The following is a 22425-nucleotide window of genomic DNA, read 5'->3' on the forward strand; positions in this document are numbered from 1 at the left end:
TTTTATTTATTTATTTGAGAGAGAGAGAGATAGTGACAAAGATACGGAGAGAGAACATAAGTGGAGAGGGGAGGGAGAAACAGACTCCCCAATGATCAGGGAGCCTGATGCAGGACTGGATCCCAGGACCCCAGGATCATAACCTGATCCGAAAGCAGATGCTTCCCTGACTGAGCCACCCAGGTGCCCCAGCGCTGGCTCTTTATATGAAAGAAAAGTGTGGGGGAGTAGGCAGGATTTCATCCTATCCATAGGGGCTGCTGATTACCACATGCACATCTATCCTACCATAGGAGGCTCTCTCAGTTTTCCTACTTAACCTCAGTTATTTATCACCATTAATCTGAGGCATGGAGGATGATAGGTGAGCAATTTAAAACACTGCCGTGCTCTCTTAGCACAAAGTAGTAGCTTCTTTCTTTACCAGGTCTTCTGGTTGTGGTAAGTTTTTTTTTTTTTTTTAAAGATTTTATTTATTCATGAGAGATGCACAGAGACACAGGCAGAGGGAGAAGCAGGCTCCCTGCAGGGAGCCTGATGTGGGACTCCACCTGGGTCTCCAGGATCGAGACCTGAGCGGAAGGCAGATGCTCAACAGCCACCCAGGTGCCCCGTTGTGGTACGTTTCTGAGTAGGTTATAGAGTTGTGCAAAAGTTGATTCTGGTTTAGCCAGCTCATTAGTTGCTTTTGCAGAGAGACAGAGCCCTGGAATCTCTACTCCATCATTTTCAGTTCATGTTATTTTTTAAATGAACATAGTTTTGGTCTTTGAATAAAATTCTATCTGGTAGATTGCCATAATTTACTTATAATTTTTCTATCATTGTATATTTAGCTAGTTTACAATTTTTTGCTATTTTAGGTAAGGTTACAAGGAGCATCTTTGTAAATTAAACTTTTACCATTTCATTGGGTTCTTTCTTTTGGATTTATTTCCAAAGTGTCGTTATGAGGTCTGAGAGTATAACCATTTTAACATTCCTAATGCTATAACCAAATTGTTGAAAAAGTTGTATCATGGACAGCCCCGGTGGCTCCGCGGTTTCACGTCGCCTTCGGCCCAGGGTGTGATCCTGGAGACCTGGGATCGAGTCCCATGTCGGGCTCCCTGCATGTAGCCTGCTTCTCCCTCTGCCTTGTGTCTCTGCCTCTGTCTCATTCTCTCTCTCTGTGTGTCTCTCATGAATAAATAAACAAACAAACAAAAAAAGTTGTATCAATTTGTACTCCAACCTCATAAGTAATTTTAAACTTTGAATTTTTCTACAGTGGTCCTGTTATTGGCAAAAGTCTTTATGAGAAGTATTATATGTTTGAACTTAATGAAGTGCTTCTCAAAACTGCAATGTGCATAAAAAATTAACAGCAGATTTTGTTAAAAATGTAGATTTGCTAAATATAGTGCATCTGGGGTGGAGCTCAAGTTCCTGTTTTTCTAATAAGCTCCCAAGTTGTTCTGATGCTGCTGGTCTGATCCCATTGCAAGTAGTAAGGCTTTAAGAGGCTTAAGCTGTGATAGAAAAGGAAGTGGGAAAGCCTTTACTGAGTTTTAAAAATGAAGCAAGTTTGAGAAATGTCACTTTTTAAAAAAGTCCCAAAGAAAGTAATCTCCCAAAATTGTCTAAATTAAATCAAAGAAAAAGAAAAAGATGCAGGGTTGTAAATGATATTAATGAAGGGGGGGGCATTAAAACTAGAGATACTGCCTGTGGTTTGGACTAAAAGACTCAGGTTGGAGAGCCTCTCTCTCTGTAAGGAGTATGCTGAGGCTTGAAGCCTGATGTTAAAATTAATGTTAAAGATAGTTTTTAAAATCTAGATAAGTAACATTTTCAGTTTTGTCAATCAAATGTATAAGTCTCTTTGGTATCATGATTTTCTCTGTAGAAATTTCATATAGTACACAAATATGTCTAAGAATGTTCTTTCCAAGTTAAACAGATGGTTATAGATATCTGTATTTCTCAATAGGCTAATTTTAAAGATTATTGCTATTTTAAACAAATTCAAATTTCTTAATGGATACTTGGATCTTTACTCAAGGCATTCAACCCATCTACACCCAAGGCATTGGCTAATTTAATCATTGAGTGTCCTAAAAAATAAAGGATAAAATTATGTAAAAATTTATTTTCTGTTTACATCATTAGACATCATAGTTATATACATGATTGTCATTAACCTAACAGAGAGACTGTCTTTTTTGTGTCCTCTCCTGGGAATGGGTTAAAAAAGTTATGTACATGCCCTTTGGCCTTTGTGTGTCTCAAGTCAATTCAGTAAGTATTTATTGAGAGAATATTTATTGTCCTAGGCTTTTTATTACTTTAACTGTGAAATAATTACCACATAATCTTATTCAGGGAGGAACCTGGCAAACAAATCACTGTGACAGTCCATCTATCTCTTGGTATGCTACAAGTTGTGTTGGGTTGAAATTAATGTGTAGTATTAGAGATTGCAAGGTGAAAAAAAAATGTCAGTTTTCTAGTCATTTTTAATCAATGACACAAACAAATGTCAAATTGTTCTTGCAAGAAATAGTGGTCTTCAAATGTTCAGCATTTTATAAGTGGGTTTATCACTATGTCGCAGTTGTGAAGACAGATGACCCTGTAGAGTAATATTTCTTAGCCTAAAACGTATGCCTCTTTTTAATAAATAAAAAATTCATACACACACACACACCATCCAATGAGGCTCTGATATTAATCCCCTTCTCCTCATTGCTAATAATCTGTCTAGAAAGCTCTGGGCCAGGCAGGATATGACACTGTTATTTCTTCAGTAGTCAAGTCTCCTAGCTCCCTGAAGATTAAATATTAAGATCAAGTATTTCAAATGTGAACAAATCTAAGTAACTGCATGTAGACTTAACTTTAAGGGCCATGTCAATATTAAGAGTCACACCCTTAACATAGTGTTAATTTACTGGTATTGGCATTGGTACATTAGTGTTCCATGTAGGACAATTCACCCTTCATGCTTGGAAGATAAATTAAGGTAAGAATGCTTTTGCTCTATTTTTAAATGATTCCATGGAAGTTACTGCTTCTTTCTTGATACTTTCCATTATTTTGTGGCTCCTCTTCCAACTCCTAATTTTTGCCTTATGGACCTGGGCCAGTGTAGTAGGCAGAGTTCTTGGGGATTCCTGTGCTGAGGCAAGCAGGGTACTGAATGGTGAAGAAGGCTAGAGGGCTCTGTTGGAGGAAGAATGTGGGTTCCCTTCTAACTATATGGCACAGCTACAGATCTCCACCAGGGAAGAAATGATTAAGGGTAGTGCTAGCTATGCGAAGCCCCAGAAATTAAATATCCAGTGCCTACTGGGTTCCTATATCTTATAGAGCAAGAGGTAGTGAGGGCAATTTATTAATTCTAGTCCAATATTATGAATTTGACCTTATTTTGTGAATGAATTTATCAGTATCATATACAGTTGTGTTTCAACTCTAGCTCTCCATTGGAATAAACTGGGAAATTTTTTAAAAAGATTTTATTTATTTATTTATTTATTTATTTATTTATTTATTTGAGAGAGAGAGAGAGCACACATGAATGGAGGGAGGGGCAGAGGGAGAGGGAGAAGCAGACTCCCCGCTGAGCACAGAGCTGTTGCCAGGCTGGATCCCAGGATGCTGAGATCATGACCGGAGCCAAAGACGCTTAACCAACTGAGTCACCCAGGTGCCCCTCAACAGGGAAACTTTTTAAAAACTCCAGTGCTTGGGCTTCTTTTCAGATCAGTTGAATCAGAGTCAAAGGACAGCAATTTCTTCTTGGCCTTGGTAATTACCCAAATGCAACAAGGAGGGTGAGAAGCAGAAATGTAAAAGCCATTTTTGATAGATTTAGGAAATACCTATAATCATGAACCAGAAAATATGAAGAGGGGCTGTATGAGAGAAGAATCCTCATAGCTGCAAAACTCAGATCACGTCAGCAGGAGATGGTTCTCCAAAACTTGATGCATGCCTTGATCTGAAAGGTAAAAATGTCTTTGGATTAATAGGAGTAGGATAGGCAAGCTGGCAGCAGAAGCTTCCCTGCAGCCCTATTACCTTCTGTAGTTTCACGTCCTCTGTTTCTAGGTAGCTCCTTCAAGGATCTTAACACTAAGAATCCTTCAACAGTCCCCTCCTGGACAACCCATTAATACTTTCTGTTGCCCTTACTCACCTATGTCTTCACTTCCTTGCTTACCCAATTAAAATTCCATGATTGGCTATTCTAATCAGTTATTTGCACATTCCCTCAACTTCTCTGCCCTATCTTCACTTCCTCTGACTCACCTTGGAAAACTCCAATCCCAAAGGAGGTAGAGAAAAAACAGCAAATAGATCCTACACCCAGCAGAAAAAGAGAGTTAATAAAGATTCGAGCAGAACTCAACGAAATCGAGACCAGAAGAACTGTGGAACAGATCAACAAAACCAGGAGTTGGTTCTTTGAAAGAATTAATAAGATAGATAAACCATTAGCCAGCCTTATTAAAAAGAAGAGAGAGAAGACTCAAATTAATAAAATCATGAATGAGAAAGGAGAGATCACTACCAACACCAAGGAAATACAAACGATTTTAAAAACATATTATGAACAGCCATACGCCAATAAATTAGGCAATCTAGAAGAAATGGACGCATTTCTAGAAAGCCACAAACTACCAAAACTGGAACAGGAAGAAATAGAAAACCTGAATAGGCCAATAACCAGGGAGGAAATTGAAGCAGTCATCAAAAACCTCCCAAGACACAAAAGTCCAGGGCCAGATGGCTTCCCTGGGGAATTCTATCAAACGTTTAAAGAAGAAACCATACCTATTCTACTAAAGCTGTTTGGAAAGATAGAAAGAGATGGAGTACTTCCAAATTCGTACTATGAGGCCAGCATCACCTTAATTCCAAAACCAGACAAAGACCCCACCAAAAAGGAGAATTATAGACCAATATATCCCTGATGAACATGGATGCAAAAATTCTCAACAAGATACTAGCCAACAGTACATTAAGAAGATTATTCTCCATGACCAAGTAGGATTTATCCCCGGGATGCAAGGCTGGTTCAACACTTGTAAAGCAATCAATGTGATAGATCATATCAGCAAGAAAAAAAAACAAGAACCATATGATCCTTTCAATAGATGCAGAGAAAGCATTTGACCAAATACAGCATTCATTCCTGATCAAAACTCTTCAGAGTGTAGGGATAGAGGGAACATTCCTCAACATCTTAAAAGCCATCTACCAAAAGCCCACAGCAAATATCATTCTCAATGGGGAAGCACTGGGAGCCTTTCCCCTAAGATCAGGAACCAGACAGGGATGTCCACTCTCACCACTGCTATTCAACATAGTACTGGAAGTCCTAGCCTCAGCAATCAGAAAACAAAAAGACATTAAAGGCATTCAAATTGGCAAAGAAGAAGTCAAACTCTCCCTCTTCGCCGATGACATGATACTCTACATAGAAAACCCAAAAGACTCCACCCCAAGATTGCTAGAACTCATACAACAATTTGGCATTGTGGCAGGATACAAAATCAATGCCCAGAAGTCAGTGGCATTTCTATACACTAACAATGAGACTGAAGAAAGAGAAATTAAGGAGTCAATCCCATTTACAATTGCACCCAAAAGCATAAGATACCTAGGAATAAACCTAACCAAAGAGGTAAAGGGTCTATGCCCTAAAAACTATAGAACACTTCTGAAAGAAATTGAGGAAGACACAAAGAGATGGAAAAATATTCCATGCTCATGGATTGGCAGAATTAATATTGTGAAAATGTCAATGTTACCCAGGGCAATATACACATTTAATGCAATCCCTATCAAAACACCATGGACTTTCTTCAGAGAGTTAGAACAGATTATTTTAAGATTTGTGTGGAATCAGAAAAGACCCCGAATAGCCAGGGGAATTTTAAAAAAGAAAACCATATCTGGGGGCATCACAATGCCAGATTTCAGGTTGTACTACAAAGCTGTGATCATCAAGACAGTGTGGTACTGGCACAAAACAGACACATAGATCAATGAAACAGAATAGAGAATCCAGAGGTGGACCCTCAACTTTATGGTCAACTAATATTCGACAAAGGAGGAAAGACTATCCATTGGAAGAAAGACAGTCTCTTCAATAAATGGTGCTGGGAAAATTGGACAGCCATGTGCAGAAGAATGAAACTAGACCACTCTCTTGCACCATACACAAAGATAAACTCAAAATGGATGAAAGATCTAAATGTGAGACTAGAATCCATCAAAATCCTAGAGGAGAACACAGGCGACACCCTTTTTGAACTCGGCCACAGTAACTTCTTGCAAGATACATCCACGAAGGCAAAAGAAACAAAAGCAAAAATGAGCTATTGGGACTTCATCAAGATCAGAAGCTTTTGCACAGCAAAGGATACAGTCAACAAAACTAAAAGACAACCTACAGAATGGGAGAAGATATTTGCAAATGACATATCAGATAAAGGGCTAGTTTCCAAGATCTATAAAGAACTTATTAAACTCAACAGCAAAGAAACAAAGAATCCAATCATGAAATGGGCAAAAGACATGAAGAGAAATCTCACAGAGGAAGACATAGACATGGCCAACATGCACATGAGAAAAATGTTCCGCATCACTTGCCATTAGGGAAATACAAATCAAAACCACAATGAGATACCACCTCACACCAGTGAGAATGGGGAAAATTAACAAGGCAGGAAACCACAAATTTTGGAGAGGATTCAGAGAAAAGGGAACCCTCTTGCACTGTTGGTGGGAATGTGAACTGGTGCAGCCACTCTGGAAAACTGTGTGGAGGTTCCTCAAAGAGTTAAAAATAGACCTGCCCTACGACCCACCAATTGCACTGCTGGGGATTTACCCCAAAGATACAGATGCAATGAAAGGCCGGGACACCTGCACCCCGATGTTTCTAACAGCGATGTCCACAATAGCCAAACTGTGGAAGGAGCCTCGGTGTCCATCGAAAGATGAATGGATAAAGAAGATGTGGTTTATGTATACAATGGAATATTCCTCAGCCATTAGAAACGACAAATACCCACCATTTGCTTCGACATGGATGGAACTGGAGGGTATTATGCTGAGTGAAATAAGTCAATCGGAGAAGGACAAACATATGGTCTCATTCATTTGGGGAATATAAATAATAGTGAAAGGGAATAGAGGGGAAGGGAGAAGAAATGGGTAGGAAATATCAGAAAGGGAGACAGAACATGAGAGACTCCTAACTCTGGGAAACGAACTAGGGGTGGTGGAAGGGGAGGAGGGCGGGGGGTGGGGGTGACTGGGTGGCGGGCACTTAGGGGGGTACTTGACGGGATGAGCACTGGGTGTTATTCTGTATGTTGGCAAATTGAACACCAATAAAAAATAAATTTATTATTAAAAAAAAAGGAAAACTCCAATCCCACTTTATGTATTTTTTTAAAAGATTTTATTTATTTATTCATGAGACATACACACACAGACACAGGCAGAGGGAGAAGCAGGATCCATGCAAGGAGCCTGATGTGGGACTCGATCCCAGGTCTCCAGGATCAAACCCTGAGCTGCAGGCAGCACTAAACCACTGCACCACCCAGGCTGCCCTCCAATCCCACTTTAATTGAACTTTCTCCATTCTGAGCTTTGACTTGTGCAGCTGAATGTGGGTGGAGAAAACCCGATGTTTCTGAGTCTCACTATAAATTCTTGATGTCAGCAGACTCTTAGTATTACCTGGTTATCAAACTACATTTCCTCGGTCCTTTCAACCTCCTGCACTTCTAGATGACTTCATTTTTTTATCTTTAAACCCCAACGTCTCCACCCACTCCCAGCCAGATTCATTGTCAGTTGATGACCTTATTTCCTATGCATAGAAAAAAAAATAGAACTAATTAGTAAACAGAAGACTCAGCTATCAGTATTGTAGCCCTATAACCTGACTTCTTTTACCTCTGGCAGCCCTGGAAGTACTCTGCTCAAGGGAACCTGCTGCAAGAGTGTAGTTGGATGATGGTCTCCAGTGGACACACCTAGGGTTTTCCTGCAGAGTTTACGTGGGAGTCCTCCCTTCCTTCACACATCTACTCCTCTTCTTGGGTGTCTCCTAAGCAAGGACTGAGTACGGCAAAAATAGTAAAGCTATATCATTTGCCCCACACATGATTCCTCTAATAGGCAATCTCTGCTCAAAGACTTCCTATTGACCCAGTCAAGACTTTCTGAGTAGCACTTCAGTCTGAGTCTCTTCCTATTCAATCCCCTTGTTTTCTTTTTTTTTTTTAAAGCTTAATAGAGATATAATTCATATACTATGCACTTCACCTACAGAGTTCAATTCAATCATTTTTATTATAGTCACAGAATTGTGCAACCATTATCATGATCAATTTTTAGAACATTTTCATTATCTAAAAAGGAAACTCATACTTTTTAGCCCTCACAGTCCAAACTGCCAATTCCTTACAGCCTTTGACAACCATAAATTTACCTTCTGTCTTTCCAAATTTTCTCCTCCTGGATAATTCATAGAAACAGTCTTGTAACACCTGGTCTTATGTGACTGGCTTCTTTCACTTAGCATGTTTTTGAGGTTCATCCATTTATCATGGCTTCCTTTTTATTGCTGAATAATATTCTGTTATATGGATATACCACATTTTATTTATCCATCCATCAATTGATAGATACTTGAGTTGTTTCCACTTTTTTAACCATTATGAATAACAGTGCTGTGAATATGTGTGCAAGTTTTTGTGAGGACATTTGTTTCTATTTATCTTGGGTATATTCCTGGGAGTAGAATTGCTGGCTCATGGGATAGCTTTGTTTTTAACATTTCCAAGAACTACCCAATCCTCTTTTATTTCTTCTTTTCTTTCACAGGTCTCAGACTTGCATCATGGTCTGAAGGCTCTTCCCACCTACCTCTTTTACCGTTCACAAGAGTTTCTCCCAACAAATCTCTTTCACATCTAATTTTATCCTGGAATCTGCTTCTCCTAGGACCCAAACTTACACATCCTGGATGAATGCTTTGTGCTTCCACGTAAGGCCAAACTTTTCATTTGTGATCTTGATCTATTTCCTCTTCCTATTCAAGGACATAAATCCAATAATTCCCTTCTTCCTTCCCTCATCATGAATTGCTACCTTTATACTGAACCATTTCATTGGATTACATGCATGCTATTCTTTCTCATGATTATTTAATTAATGAAATAAGTAAATAAATAAAATAAAAAATGATTTCATTTTTTTCTTGGCTCTGCTTCCCCTTCCAGTACTTCCCACATTTCTCTCTTCTCCTTTAATAAAATGCCCCCTAGTAGTTGTCTGTATCTGCCATCCTCAGTATCTCTGCCCATCCTCTCTTGAACCTATTAGATCAGGATTTTGCCTCACTGATTTGTAACTGCTTTTGTCAAGGTCATCATCAGTGACCTCCAGTGTTAAATAAAATAGACAATTCTCCATCCTTATCTTACTTGGTATAGCAATATTTGATGTAGTTGTTAGTAACCTTTCTTTAAAATACTTCATTTGGCTTCCATATCATCATACTGTATTGATTTTTTTTCTCCTATTTTGCTGGTCCCTCCTTGTCAATCTCATTTGCTTGTTCCTCATCATGTCTGCAAACTGTGAACATTGGAGTATACCAGATCTGTGTCATTGGACATCTTCTCTTTTCTGTCTAAATCCGCACTCATTCTTTTGGTGATTTCAGCTAACCCCATGGCTTTAAATATATTTTGTATGTTTATGACTGTCAAATGTATATCTTTGGTTCAGACCTGTCTCCTAAACTTAGGTCTAGTGTTAGCTCCTTATCTGACTTCTCCTTTTGTTATCTAATAAGCTTCTCGTACTTAACATATCCCAAACTGAACATAGCTTCTTACCCAGTCTTCCTCATCTCAGTTAAAGATAACCATCCTTACAGTATCTCAGGCCAAAATCTTGGAGTCATCTTTGACAGCTTTCTTTCTCTCACACCCTGGATCCAATCTATTAGCAAATCTGCTGATTCTAACTTCAGAACATATTTAGAATGCTGTAACTTCTCATTGCTTCCAAGGCTACCACTCTGATCCAGTCCAAACCATTTCTCATCTGGCCTTTGGGATAGGCTCCTTATTAGTCTCCATATTTCTACTTTTGGCCCCTACCATCTATTCTCAACACAACATCTGGAATTATCTGATTAAAATGGAAGCTGCCATAATACCTATCAAAAGATTTCTTTGGGACAACTAGGTACAATTTCAGTATGAATTAGATAACACATGATATGAAGGAATTATTAATTTCTTTGTGCTATGATACTGGCATGATAGTTATGTTTTTAAAAAGTGCTTACTAGTTTGAAATAGATACAGTTAGAGGTGCACACTAAAATATAGGGAAAAATTACATGATAAACAGGGATTGCAAAAAGTTTAGAGAAAGGTAGAAAAAACAAGCTTGGCAAATGTTGATAGTTCTGAAGGTGAGTGATATAGGCTTAAGAAAATTTATTATCCTATTTCCAACACTAGAAGAGAGGAGGAAAATACCTTCAAAGTCCTCAAGGAACTAAGGCATGATCAGGAAATTTATGGCAACCAAACTTGTTTAAGTAGAGAAGAAACAGAAAAACATTTTTGAATGTGCACCTCTTAGAGACCAGTTCTCAAACCCTTCTTGAAGAAACCACTAAAGGTTTAGAAGAAACCATAGCAAAATGACTTATGAATGTTCCCTCTCTGTTATTGTAGAACTAATAATACTGTAAACATGGAGGTTATAGCTGCAGAACAGAATGTAAATTTTTAAAAGAAACCACATAAGTTATCAAAACAGGTCAAATGCTACCCATTTTAAAAATATTTTTATTTTTTATGATATTTTCTAAATATATTTTATTTTTTTCTTTTAATTTTTTTATTGGAGTTCGATTTGCCAACATACAGCATAACACCCAGTGCTCATCCCATCAAGTGCCCCCCTCAGTGCCCGTCACCCAGTCACCCCATCCCCCCACCCACCTCCCCTTCCACCACCCCTTGTTCATTTCCCAGAGTTAGGAGTCTCTCATGTTCTGTCACCCTCTCTGATGTTTCCTTTTGGGTTTTCTATATATACTCTCATGTCATCTGCACATAATGAAAGTTTTACTTCTTCTTTACCAAGTTGGAGGCCTTTTATTTCTTTTTCTTTTCTTTTTTAGATGAGGGGAGGTGCAGGGGAAGAGGGAGAGAGAAAATTTCAAGTAGGCTTTACACACTTATTGCAGAGCCTGACACCGAGCTCAGTCTCACAAGCTGAGATCATGACCTGAGCTGAAATCAGAGCCAACCGGTTGCCCTACCTTTTATTTCTTTTTGTTGTCTAACTGCTGTGGCCAGGAATTCCAGTACCATATTAAATAACGGTAGTGAGAGTAGACATTTCTGTCTTGTTCCTGACTGTAGAGGAAAAGCTCTTAGTTTTTCCCCATTAAGGATATATATTAGCTTTGGGTTTTTCTTTTTTTTTTTTTTATTTTACTTTTTTTTTAAAGATTTTATTTATTTATTCATTAGATTACACAGAGAGGAGAGAGAGAGAGAGAGGCAGAGACACAGGCAGGGGGAGAAGCAGGCTCCATGCAGGGAGCCTGACGTGGAACTCGATCCGGGGTCTCCAGGATCACGCCCGGGCTGTAGGCGGCGCTAAACCGCTGAGCCACCAGGGCTACCCGCTTTGGGTTTTTCATAGATAGCCTTTATTATGTTGAGGTATGTCCCCTCTAAATCTACTTTGTTGAGGATTTTTATCATGAATGGATGTTGTACTTTGTCAAATGCTTTTTCTGCCTCTATTGAAGTGATCATATGGTTTTATCCTTTCTTTTATTAATGTAGCGTATTATGTTGATTGATTTGCAAATATTGAACCACCCTTGGGGCGCCTGGGTGGCTCAGTGGTTGAACCTCTGCCTTCAGCTCAGGGCGTGATCCTGGGGTCCTAGGATCAAGTCCCACATCGGGCTCCCTGCAGGGAGCCTGCTTCTCCCCCTGCCTATGTCTCTGCCTCTCTCTGTGTCTCATGAATAAATAAATAAAATAATTTTAAAAATATATTGAACCACGCTTCCAATGCAGAAATAAATCCCACTTGATCATGGTGAATGATTCTTTTAATGTATATTTTGAATTCGATTTGCTGGTATTTTATTGAGAATTTTTATATCCATGTTCATAAAAGTTTTTGGACTATAGTTCTCTTTTTTAGTGAGGTCTTTGTCTGGTTTGGGCATCAGGGTAATGCTGGCCTCATAAAATGAATTTGGGAGTTTTCCTTCCTTTTCTGTTTTTTGGAAGTTTGAGAAGAACAGGTACTAAGTCTTCTTTAAATATTTGATAGAATTCAATTGTGAAGCCCTCTGGCTCTGAACTTTTGTTTGTTTGGAGATTTTTGATTACTGATTCAATTTCTTTACTAGTTATTGGTCTTTTCAAGTTTTCTATTTCTTCCTGTTTCAGTTTTGGTAGTTTACATGTTTGTAGGAATTTATCCATTTCTACGAGGTTGTCCAATTTGTTGGCATATTGTTTTTCATAATATACTCTTGTAATTGTATTACTGTGGTGTTGGTTGTTATTTCTCCTGTCTCATTTGTGATTTTATTTATTTGGGTTCTTTTTCTTCTCTTTTTAATAAATCTGGCTAATCTGGTTATCAACTTTATTAATTCCTTCAAAGAACCTGCTCTTAGTTCATTATTCTGTTCTATTGTTCTTTCAGTTTCAATATCACTTATTTCCTCTCTAACCTTTATTATTTCCTTTCTTCTGCTAGCTTTAGGCTTCTCTTGTTCTTTTTCTAGCTCCTTCACATGTAAGATTAGGTTGTTTATTTGAGATTTTTCCTTCTTGAGGTAGGCCTGTATTGCTATATACTTTCCTCTTAGGGCTGCTTTTGCTGCATCCCAAAAGTTTTGGACCATTGTGTTCTCATTTTCATTTTTGTTTCCACATATTTTTAAATTTCTTCTTTGATTTCTTGGTTGATCTGTTCATTGTTTAGTAGCATGTTGTTTAACCTCCATGTATTTATGGTTTTTCCAAATTTTTGCTTGTGGTTGACTTCTAGTTTATTAGCACTGTGGTCAGAGAAGGTGGATGGTATGACTTCAGTCTTTTTCTATTTTTGAGGCCTGCCTTGTGACATAATATGTGATCTGTTCTGGAGAGTGTTCCATGTACATTTGAAAGGAATGTATATTCTGCTGTTTTAGGGTAGAATGTTATGAATAAGTCCATTAAATCCATCTGGTCCAGTGTGTCATCCAAAGCCATTGTTTCCTTGTTTATTTTCTGTTTAGAAGATCTGTTGATCTGAGTGGGGTCTTAAAGTCCCCCACTATTATTGTGTTACTATCAATTAGTTCCTTTGTGTTAGCTATTAATTGTTTTATGTATTTGAGTGCTCCCATGTTGGGTGCATAAATATTTACAATTGCTATTCTTCTTTTTGGATGATCTCTTTATGATTATATAATCCCCTTCTTTGCCTATTTTACTGTTTTTGTTTTTAAGTCTATTTTTGTCTGATAGAAGTATTGGTATTCCAGCTTTCTTTTGATGTCCACTTGCATGATAATGTTTGTCCATCCCTTCACTTTCAATCTGCGGGTGTTTTTCAGTCTAAAAAGGCTACCTCTTTTTTTTTTTTTTTAGAGGGAGCGAGCGAGAGAGCAAGATAGCATGTGAGCAAGGATAGTGGAGCAGAAGGAGAGAGAGAATTTTAAGCAGGCTCCGCATTGAGTGTGAAGCCTGACACAGGCTTGATTTTACAAGTCAAAATCAAGAGTTGGATGCTTAATTGATGGAGCCACTCAGGTGCCCTTAAAATGAGTCTCTTATAGGCAGCATTTCTATGGGTCTTGGGTGTTTTCTTCCATTCTGACATGCTATGTCTTTGGATTAGAGTGTTTAGTCCCATTTAAAAGTAATTATGATTAGATATGTATTTATTGCCATTTTATTGCTTGTTTTGTCATTGTTTCTAGAGATTTTCTCTGATCCTTTTTTGTTTTTTGTCACTTTTGGTCTCTCCTTTGCATTCAAAAAGTACCCTTTAATATTTCTGGAAGGGCTGACTTAGTGGTCATGAGCTTCTTTAATTTCTGTTTGTCTGGTCTCTCCTATTCTGAATGATAGCTTTTTTTGGATAGAGTCTTCTTGGCTGCAATTTTTTCCTGTTCAGCACTTTAAATATATCATACCACTCCCTTCTGGCTTGCCATGTTTCTGTTGAGAAATCTCTAGCTTGCTTTTGGGTTCTCCCTTATAAGTTTAGGACTTTTTTTGTATTGCTGCTTTTTTTTTTTTAAAGATTTTATTTATTTATTCATGAGAGACACCCACACACAGAGGCAGAGACATAGACAGAGGGAGAAGCAGGCTCCCCACAAGGATCAATCCTGGACCCTCGGATCATGCCCTGAGCTGAAGGCAGATGCTCAACTCTTGAGCCACTCAGGCATCCCTGTATTGCTGATTTTAACATTTTTTATTACTGTATTTTGCAAATTTAATTACAATATGTCTTGGTATTGGCCTGCTTTTGTTGATTTTGATGAGAGTTCTCTGTGCTTCTTGTATCTGGATGTCTGTTTCCTTCCCCAGATTAGGGAAGTTTTCAGCTATTATTTCTTGAAATAAATCTCCTCCTCCTTTTCTCTCTCTTCTTTTTTTTTTTTTTAACTTTTATTTATTTATGATAGTCACACACACACAGAGAGAGAGAGAGAGAGAGAGAGAGAGAGAGAGAGAGGCAGAGACATACGCAGAGGGAGAAGCAGGCTCCATGCACTGGGAGCCCGACGTGGGATTCGATCCCGGGTCTCCAGGATCGCGCCCTGGGCCAAAGGCAGGCGCTAAACCGCTGCGCCACCCAGGGTTCCCTCTTCTCTCCCTTTAATTGTGGAGTTTGTTCATCGGTCTTCAGGTCAATTTCTGGGATATTTAGGATGATTTGATAGTAATCTAGTTTGTTGCACAAGACAAGCCTAGGGTCCTCCTACTCTGCCGCCATTGCGAAAAGTGAGTTGTTTTTCTTAAGGCCATAAACGTGCATCTAATTTATAACACAAAACAAAATGTTTTAAAATTATCTTTCACCATCCATCTCTTGTTTCCCTACACATACTGCAGCAACATGAAATAAAGATCTCTTCTTTTTGGGCATCCTCCAAGTCAGGTTCCACATTTGGACCTCACATATCTTTCATCATTCCCCCACCCCCTTCTCTGCACCATCTGTTTATTCCAAAAATCAGTCTAAGCTCTAAGCTCTTCAGCTGTTTCTTTACTTTTCACTTCACCTATTACATGGATTCCCAACAACAGCGGTTCTTAAACTTTTACATGCATCAGAATCATTGAGGTCTTGTTAAAATGCAAGTATATTTGAATGTGATTGAATAATTACTTCATTGGTCAAGATGGTTGGTAATTTTACAATCTAGTGTTATTATGTCTACTTTAAAGTATATTAAAGACAAGTGGAGGCAAGGATGGGAAAAATAGTGGCTGTATGACAAGCTAGTGAATGTGTGACATTTGTAGCACACCTGTCACATAACAGGTGTTTAATAAATATTTGTTAAGCTATTGGAATTCATGTGATTTGGAATTAAAATTACCTAAAATTAAAGATTCATAGCATCCGGAGCTAGTGAGATTACAGAGAAATGGACCTATTACGAAATTTTTGAAGATCAATTTGGCAATAGCCACCATATTTTAAATATGTATTTCCTTTGGCCCAGATAGCCTAGTGTCCATCCTAGGGAATAGCTTTGTGCCCATGAAATGTATGTATAATGATGTGCAAATTTAGCACTGCTTGTAATTGTGAAAATTACAAGCCTAATGTTGATAAATGGAGAATTATTTAATAAATGACGAGTTGCCTATTAAACACTGTATGAGAGTTGAAAACCATAAGGGAAAGCAATAAATGTTGAGTGAAAGATTTCCAGTATGTGTTAAGTGAAAAAATGGTCACAGAAAAAAAGTGTAGAATTATCCATTTTGTTTATAGAGCCCCAAACTATATCTATAGGAGATATGTAGGAAAATCCTTAGGAAAAAGTCTGAAAGGTGATACACCAGACAGTCATTAGTGGTTGCCTCTGGCAAGGGAAGAGGGACAGGAGAAGAGGACCAAGGGGGAGCTTCTCCTTTGTACACTTTATAGTCGATATTATTTGGAACGTTTACTTGTGAGATCAAAAAAGAAAAAAGTAGCTTGCTCAACAAATGTTCTTAATCCTTTAATAAGGACAGTAGATAATAGCATAATAAGGATAATAGATGCATGATTCTTGCTAAATACTTCATTACTTTAGTGCTGCCAATTCCCAGAACATGTCCTGTGAGTAGTACAAGAGTTGAATTGGCATCTGGTCGGAAGGCACACGATACTAAAATCTCTGTAGCATTAGACTGCCTGACCCAAAGAGTTTGCCTTTGGACTATGACACCATTTCATGCTTGCTCTCTAACAGGTTAAGGTGGCAGTGACAATAAAAGAAAGGAAAAACAAAAGCAAACACAAATAAACCAAAGCACCATTATGCAAAAGGAGAAAGCAAAGCAAAGAAACGGTATTTTTTTCCCTCCAAATGAATGGTTATATCAATATTTACTTGAAGACAGTATTAGGTGTGGATAAGGGAAGAGAAAGTTGTGTTTTAGGCTTTTCTCAGTTTCAGTCTGAGGAATGTAGGGGTGGTGTATTTCCTATACTGCTATAACTAAATATCACAAACTGGGTAGCTTAAAACAACAGAAATTTATTCTTTCACAGTTTTGGAGGCTGGAAGTCTGCACTCAAGGAACTGGCAGTGTTGTGCTCTCTCTGAAGCCTTTAGAGGAGATTTCTGCCTTGCCTCTTCCAGTTTTTGGTAGCCTGAGGTGTTCCTTGGTCCAGATGCACTACTCCAATCTCTGCCTCTCTTTCACATGGCTGTTTTGCCTTGTGTTTCTGTTTTCACCACTTCTCATAAGGTTACAAGTCATGGAGTGCCTTAGTGGCTCAGTTGTAGGCTCAGGTCATGATCTCTGGGTCCTGGGATGGAGCCCTGCATCGCATTGGGCTTCCTGCTCAGTGGGGAGTCTGCTTCTTCCTCTCCTTCTCCCTCTGCCCCTCCCCTAGCTCGTGCACTCTCTCTCTCAAATAAATAAAATGTTCATTTTTTCTTTTTTAAAGATTTTATTTATTTATTCATGAGAGACAGAGAGAGAGGGAGAGGCAGAGACACAGGCAGAGGGAGAAGCAGGCTCCACGCAGGGAGCCCGATGTGGGACTCGATCCCTAGTCTCCAGGATCATGCCCTGGGCTGAAGGCGGCGCCAAACTGCTGAGCCACCTGGGCTGCTCTATTCCTGTTTTAAGTCAAACATTCTTTTGTAAAGTAGAGCATGATTATAATAGACATTTTGCATCTTTCACCAAATAATTATCCTCATTTGAAGAAGGCTATTAATTTCTGCTTTACAGAGGGGAAAACTTTTGGTTTTCATGCACCGAACTTAAATTTATCTGGGTATCTCAAGGGACGGAGGGTTCTGCTTGCCAGGAACACCTTTATCTTTGGGACTATAAGGAAGGGATGAGAGATTTGATGTAGAGATAGGGATCTGCTGAAGTGCAGAGGAGGTTTTGGACTATTTTTCCTTCCATATCTAACCAAACTTTGAAATGAATGATTCTAAAATATCTGGATGATTCAAAGTGGAAAAAAAAAAAAAGAAAGAAAGAAAGAAAGAAAGAAAGAAAGAAAGAAAGAAAGAAAGAAAGAAAGAAAGAAAAAGAAACATTGCTTGCTCATCTGTCTACCTGATTCACACTCTTAACTTTGCCTTTTGGTTTATATTACCAGACATAGAATAAATCAGCCTCTGTCCATAGCTACTCCCCTTACCTTCAGAAAAGTACTCTTCCCTATCTTGGAAAGAAACAAAGTAACTCCCAGTCTATCCCCAAACATTTGCTTGAACCTGTTTCCCTTTTCAAGGGCTTTCCTATGTCTTTCTTTGCTCTCACTTTTTTTTTTTTTTGCTTAAGAATGATGTTTTCATTATTTCACCATTTAATGCATAGTTTTTTTAAAAAATCCAAATGCAAGTCTTTGCATTTATTTCTGTTACAACTCAGCCCTTATCATTCCAGCCCATACAGTTCTGTGGAATGTGATAAATTGTGACAAATGCTTCAGGATTACTAATAAAATCCAACATATTTATTATACCTCCCAGCTTGGTGGTATCTGTAAATTGACCTTATCACAATGGTAATATGCATTTAATAGCTGTACTAAGGGTTTAAAAATACCTTTTCATCTAATCTTCAAAATGACTCAAGGAAGATACTTTATCCCCATTAAAGTGTTGAGAAAAGAGAAGCTTAGAAAATCTAAATTACTTCCTGAGTAAAGGCTGGGATTTATACCTAGGTCTGTCAGACTCTCAAGCTTCAGTTCTTAAACCCTTGACCATGTATTTTCAACCTTGGCTTTGCATCAAAACCACCTAAGAACTTTAAAAAGAGATAGCAGCCAAAGCCCCATCTGACAATATTGTCACAGTCTTATTGCAGGTGCCTAAGTATAGCTTAGTCGAACTTCCATTCATGGCTTAATTTTTATCACTTCTGTATCCTGTGGGGGTGTGGCTTAGCAAGGTGTTATGAGCTACTTAAAAGTGTGCTTGATACCCGCTCCTTTAAAGCGTTAGTGATTTTAAGGGCATTCTCTCTGGGCGTGGAGGCTTGCATGTGTAAGCTTACTAAGGACTAATAGGAAGGCTAGGACCAAACCTTTGTGTTTATGGAGTCTTATGACTCATCTTTGCATTTTCAGTGCTTTGCTTTACTAATTAAGCTACATTAACAAATGTTTATGGCATTGTATGCTATGTTAGTGAGTGTGTGGGTATGGGTTGTGTATTAAATAGAGGGATAAAGTTAAGGAAACCCTATCTATAGATAGACTGCGAGATAGGCATATAAAGTCGTTTTGTTGAATTAACTGGGGTTGTGATGTACTTGTATAAAATTTAGATGAGGCTTATGGATGTTGCATAGACTTAGTCCTGTTTTTGGGGTTTGGCGGGACATAAATAAGCATATAGTAAATAACATGAATTTATGGGGGGTAAGGGGGGTTTGGATTAATTTAATGTCTCGCGTGTGTGCGCATACGTGTATACGTGTACACGTGTGTAGTATATACGTGTGTACGTGTGTATGTGTTCCTGCCATGTTTTGCTATAGCTGAAGGATAGGATCTTGCTGTGTGCCATACACACCACCCCACAGGTCACAATTAGCTGCTAATTTTTACTTTTAGATATGGCCATACAATCAGTTTTGAATCTAAATATGTAATCCTCCAATCCACATTTATTATTTTTCCATATTGTGTGAAAGAATGTCATAAAAAACTTGCTCAAGTTTGTTCTCTTGGGGGGCACAGGGTTGCTCAGTTGGTGAAATATCTGACTTTTGATTTTGGCTCAGCTTATGATCTCAGCTTTGTGGGACTGAACCCCATGTTGGGCTCCTTACTGGGCATGGAGCCTGTTTAGGATTCTTTCTCGCTCTCTCCCTCTGCTCCCCTACCCCCACACTCTGTCTCTCAAAAAAAAAAATTGTTCTCTTGGAATTCTCTTTTATTCTTATAAAAAATAGGGATATCCTTCTGAAACGTTTGCCCAGGGAGCAAATTTCTAGCCCTCCCAGTACCAGGGATCACATAAAGAGCCAAACAATTCTCTATAGGGTGAAAAGAACTCAACATTCCAGGACAGTATTGACTTAAAAATCATACTTTCTTAGTGTGAAAAGAGGTTTCCACTCTCTGAATGACACTAAGCAGGTCACTTTATCTTTTTGGGCAGGTAGATAGATTTCTCAATTCTATAAACCTAAGAATAATGTATTTTCTTTCCAGTCCACCTGTCTTCCATATCCAAATCACTTTCAAAAAATAGTGTCCCTTTGTAGAGGCTCATTTTTCAGGCAAACAGTCTTGACCAATGGAATGTAGAAAATGGGACCCACCCCAAAATATCCACATGCCTTAACTGACCAACAGGCTACTTACACTTAGGCAGGAGAATTCCATCATTGCCATAGGTTTTCATCTTTTCCCTTTTAAGAAGGGCCCCCAGGGGCACCTGGGTGGCTCAGTGGTTGAGCGTCTGCCTTTGGCTCAGGTCATGATCCTGGGGTCCTGGGATCGAGTCCTGCACCAGGATCCCTGTGGGGAGCCTGCTTCTCCCTCTGCCTATGTCTTAGTTTCTCTGTCTCTCATGAATAAGTAAAATCTTAAAAAAAAAAAAAAAAAAAAGAAGAAGGGCACCCACCTACCACCTCATTGCAGACAGCCTCTCCTTGGCTGTCCTGCCTGCCCCTCTCTTGCAGTGTATTCAATAAACTTCTATCTCCTTGTTCTGTCTTAGGTGAACTCTTTCACCTCCTGAGCATCTACACTGTTTCAGAGTTCTAAAATGGGCATTATTTTTCTCACAAAAGAGAACGTTTCCATTGCTACAGTTCAGATAAATGATTTTAATCTTAGGGGTGACATGAAGGACAACTTTGCCTTTTTATCTTGTGTAGGTCTGTGTTCTGGTTTCTACTCTTGTAACAGTTTTCGTTTGCAGGAAAAGGGAACTCTTGTGGTGGTTGCCGCTTTTGACTTCTTCAGCTTTTAGGTTGTAAGCAGATTTTAGATTTGCCATTGACTCCAAACTATTTTGATTCCCTTTTAGATATTACAAATAAGGACTCTCCAGTGTATTTTGCTTGTAGAAGAGTAGCCATAGGGATGCAGTTCTCCTGTAAACCTCTCCCCCTTATGAGAAAACAAGAGCTGTAGTTCATTATTTACTTTAAAGGAGTCAGTGTGAATTCAAGTCATTTCCTATCCTGCTATCGTTTGCTCAAAGACCTTTTGCAATGGATCTTATGTAAGAAGAAATGCAGGAGTTGCTTTTCTGAGTGGATTTAAAGAAATCATTAAATACAAGTTAGACCTGAACCTTAGCATTGTTTGTGAATGTAGAAACAAGGGCTATAAGTACTTCAAGTCTTTTGGATTGAAAGAGGGCTAAAAAGTGAAAAAGACGCTACACAGTTGGGTCCCAGGCTACTCCTTTGGACTCCTCTTACCACTGTCCTCTCCTTCACCGTCTGCCAGGCATAGTAACCTCTTTCCCGGTCCTTGAACTTGTCAAGCACATTCTTATCTCAGGGTCTTTGCCTTTACTGGTCTCTCTGCCTGAAACTTTTTCCAGGTACTCACTTATTCTCATCCCTCACATCTCTGCTCAAATGTCTGTTACTCTGGGACGTCTCTCCTGGCTGCCTTCACTAAAATAGCAGTGCCTCCTCACTTTCTATTCCTTTGCTTTGTATTATTTTTCTTAGTAGCAATTATACACTGGCATATTATGCATTTAAGGAATGTTTGTCACTTTACCAGACTACATGCTCCAGTAGAGCAAGTAGAATGCGGGTTGCGATGACATTGCACCCTCCTTAGGGCCCTTACAGCCCTGGCACCTGGCAGAGGCTAAGCGAATATTTGTTGAAAGAACGAATGGGCCTTTTTGGGCTGGTGGGCTTTGTTTCTCCTCATTCGCGGGGCGTACTCGCCAATCCGCAGGCAGCTGGGCGCCTCGTCCCACCCCCACCCTTCTCCAGCCGAGGCGATGGGAGGGAGTCAGGCGCTCAGGATTGCAGCAGCAAGACACGGCGGGCGCAAACGCCGCCCCAACCCTGGGCACCCCTTCCCCTCCGCCCGAAGGCCTGGACTGGGGAAAGCCAGGTCTGCTGCACGCGAAACGTGGAACCGAAAGCAGAAGAGGTACGAACAGCACAGCAGTGCACGGGAGGAGGACGCGGTGGTGCCCGGCTGCGTGCAGAGGGCGCCTTCCCCGCCGGGCTGACTCATCCCCAGCCGCCTCCACGGCCGGCGGACACACACACACACACTCACTCACTCTCTCTCCCTCCGGTCTGGGGAGGGTCGGTCCCCGCGCCGGCGCTGAGCTCCCGCTGGCTCTGGGGCCCGGCTCGCCAGCTCCAGCTCAGCTTCCCCGCCCGCTCACGCCCGGGGAACGCCCCGGGAATCTCCGCGCGCCCCCGCCGACTTCCCGAGAAGCCCGGGGCGTGCGTGGCCGGCGCTGGCCACGCCCACTGCGCGCGCACCCGGAGAAGGGCGGTGCTGTGGCTCGGCGCACGCGCGCAAGCGCAGGCGCAGTCCGGGGGCGCGCGGCCGGCCCCCGCCCCGCCCCCGCCCCGCCCCCGCCCCCGCCCCGCCCCCGCCCCCGCCCCGCCCCCGCCCCGCCCCGCCGGACCGCCTCAGTCC

General features: G+C 40.0%; 1 protein-coding gene and 1 long non-coding RNA gene across 2 annotated transcripts in view; one reads left to right on the forward strand and one right to left on the reverse strand.

Moving 5' to 3' along the window:
• Positions 1–3504: 3504 nt before the first annotated feature.
• Positions 3505–22239, reverse strand: LOC144320616 (uncharacterized). Its single transcript, XR_013386223.1, has 3 exons — positions 22058–22239; positions 20155–20907; positions 3505–3985 (listed from the first exon to the last, which is right to left on the reverse strand). It is a non-coding gene; the product is annotated as an uncharacterized LOC144320616 (long non-coding RNA).
• Positions 21907–22425, forward strand: part of JAK2 (Janus kinase 2) — a 117893-nt gene continuing 117374 nt past the window's right edge. The window contains exon 1 of the mRNA XM_077909322.1: positions 21907–21921. The gene's annotated coding sequence lies outside the window, so the exon portion shown is untranslated. The remainder of the gene's footprint in view (positions 21922–22425) is intronic.

Source organism: Canis aureus, chromosome 1, assembly GCF_053574225.1.
Source record: "Canis aureus isolate CA01 chromosome 1, VMU_Caureus_v.1.0, whole genome shotgun sequence".
Taxonomy (NCBI): Eukaryota; Metazoa; Chordata; class Mammalia; order Carnivora; family Canidae; genus Canis; species Canis aureus.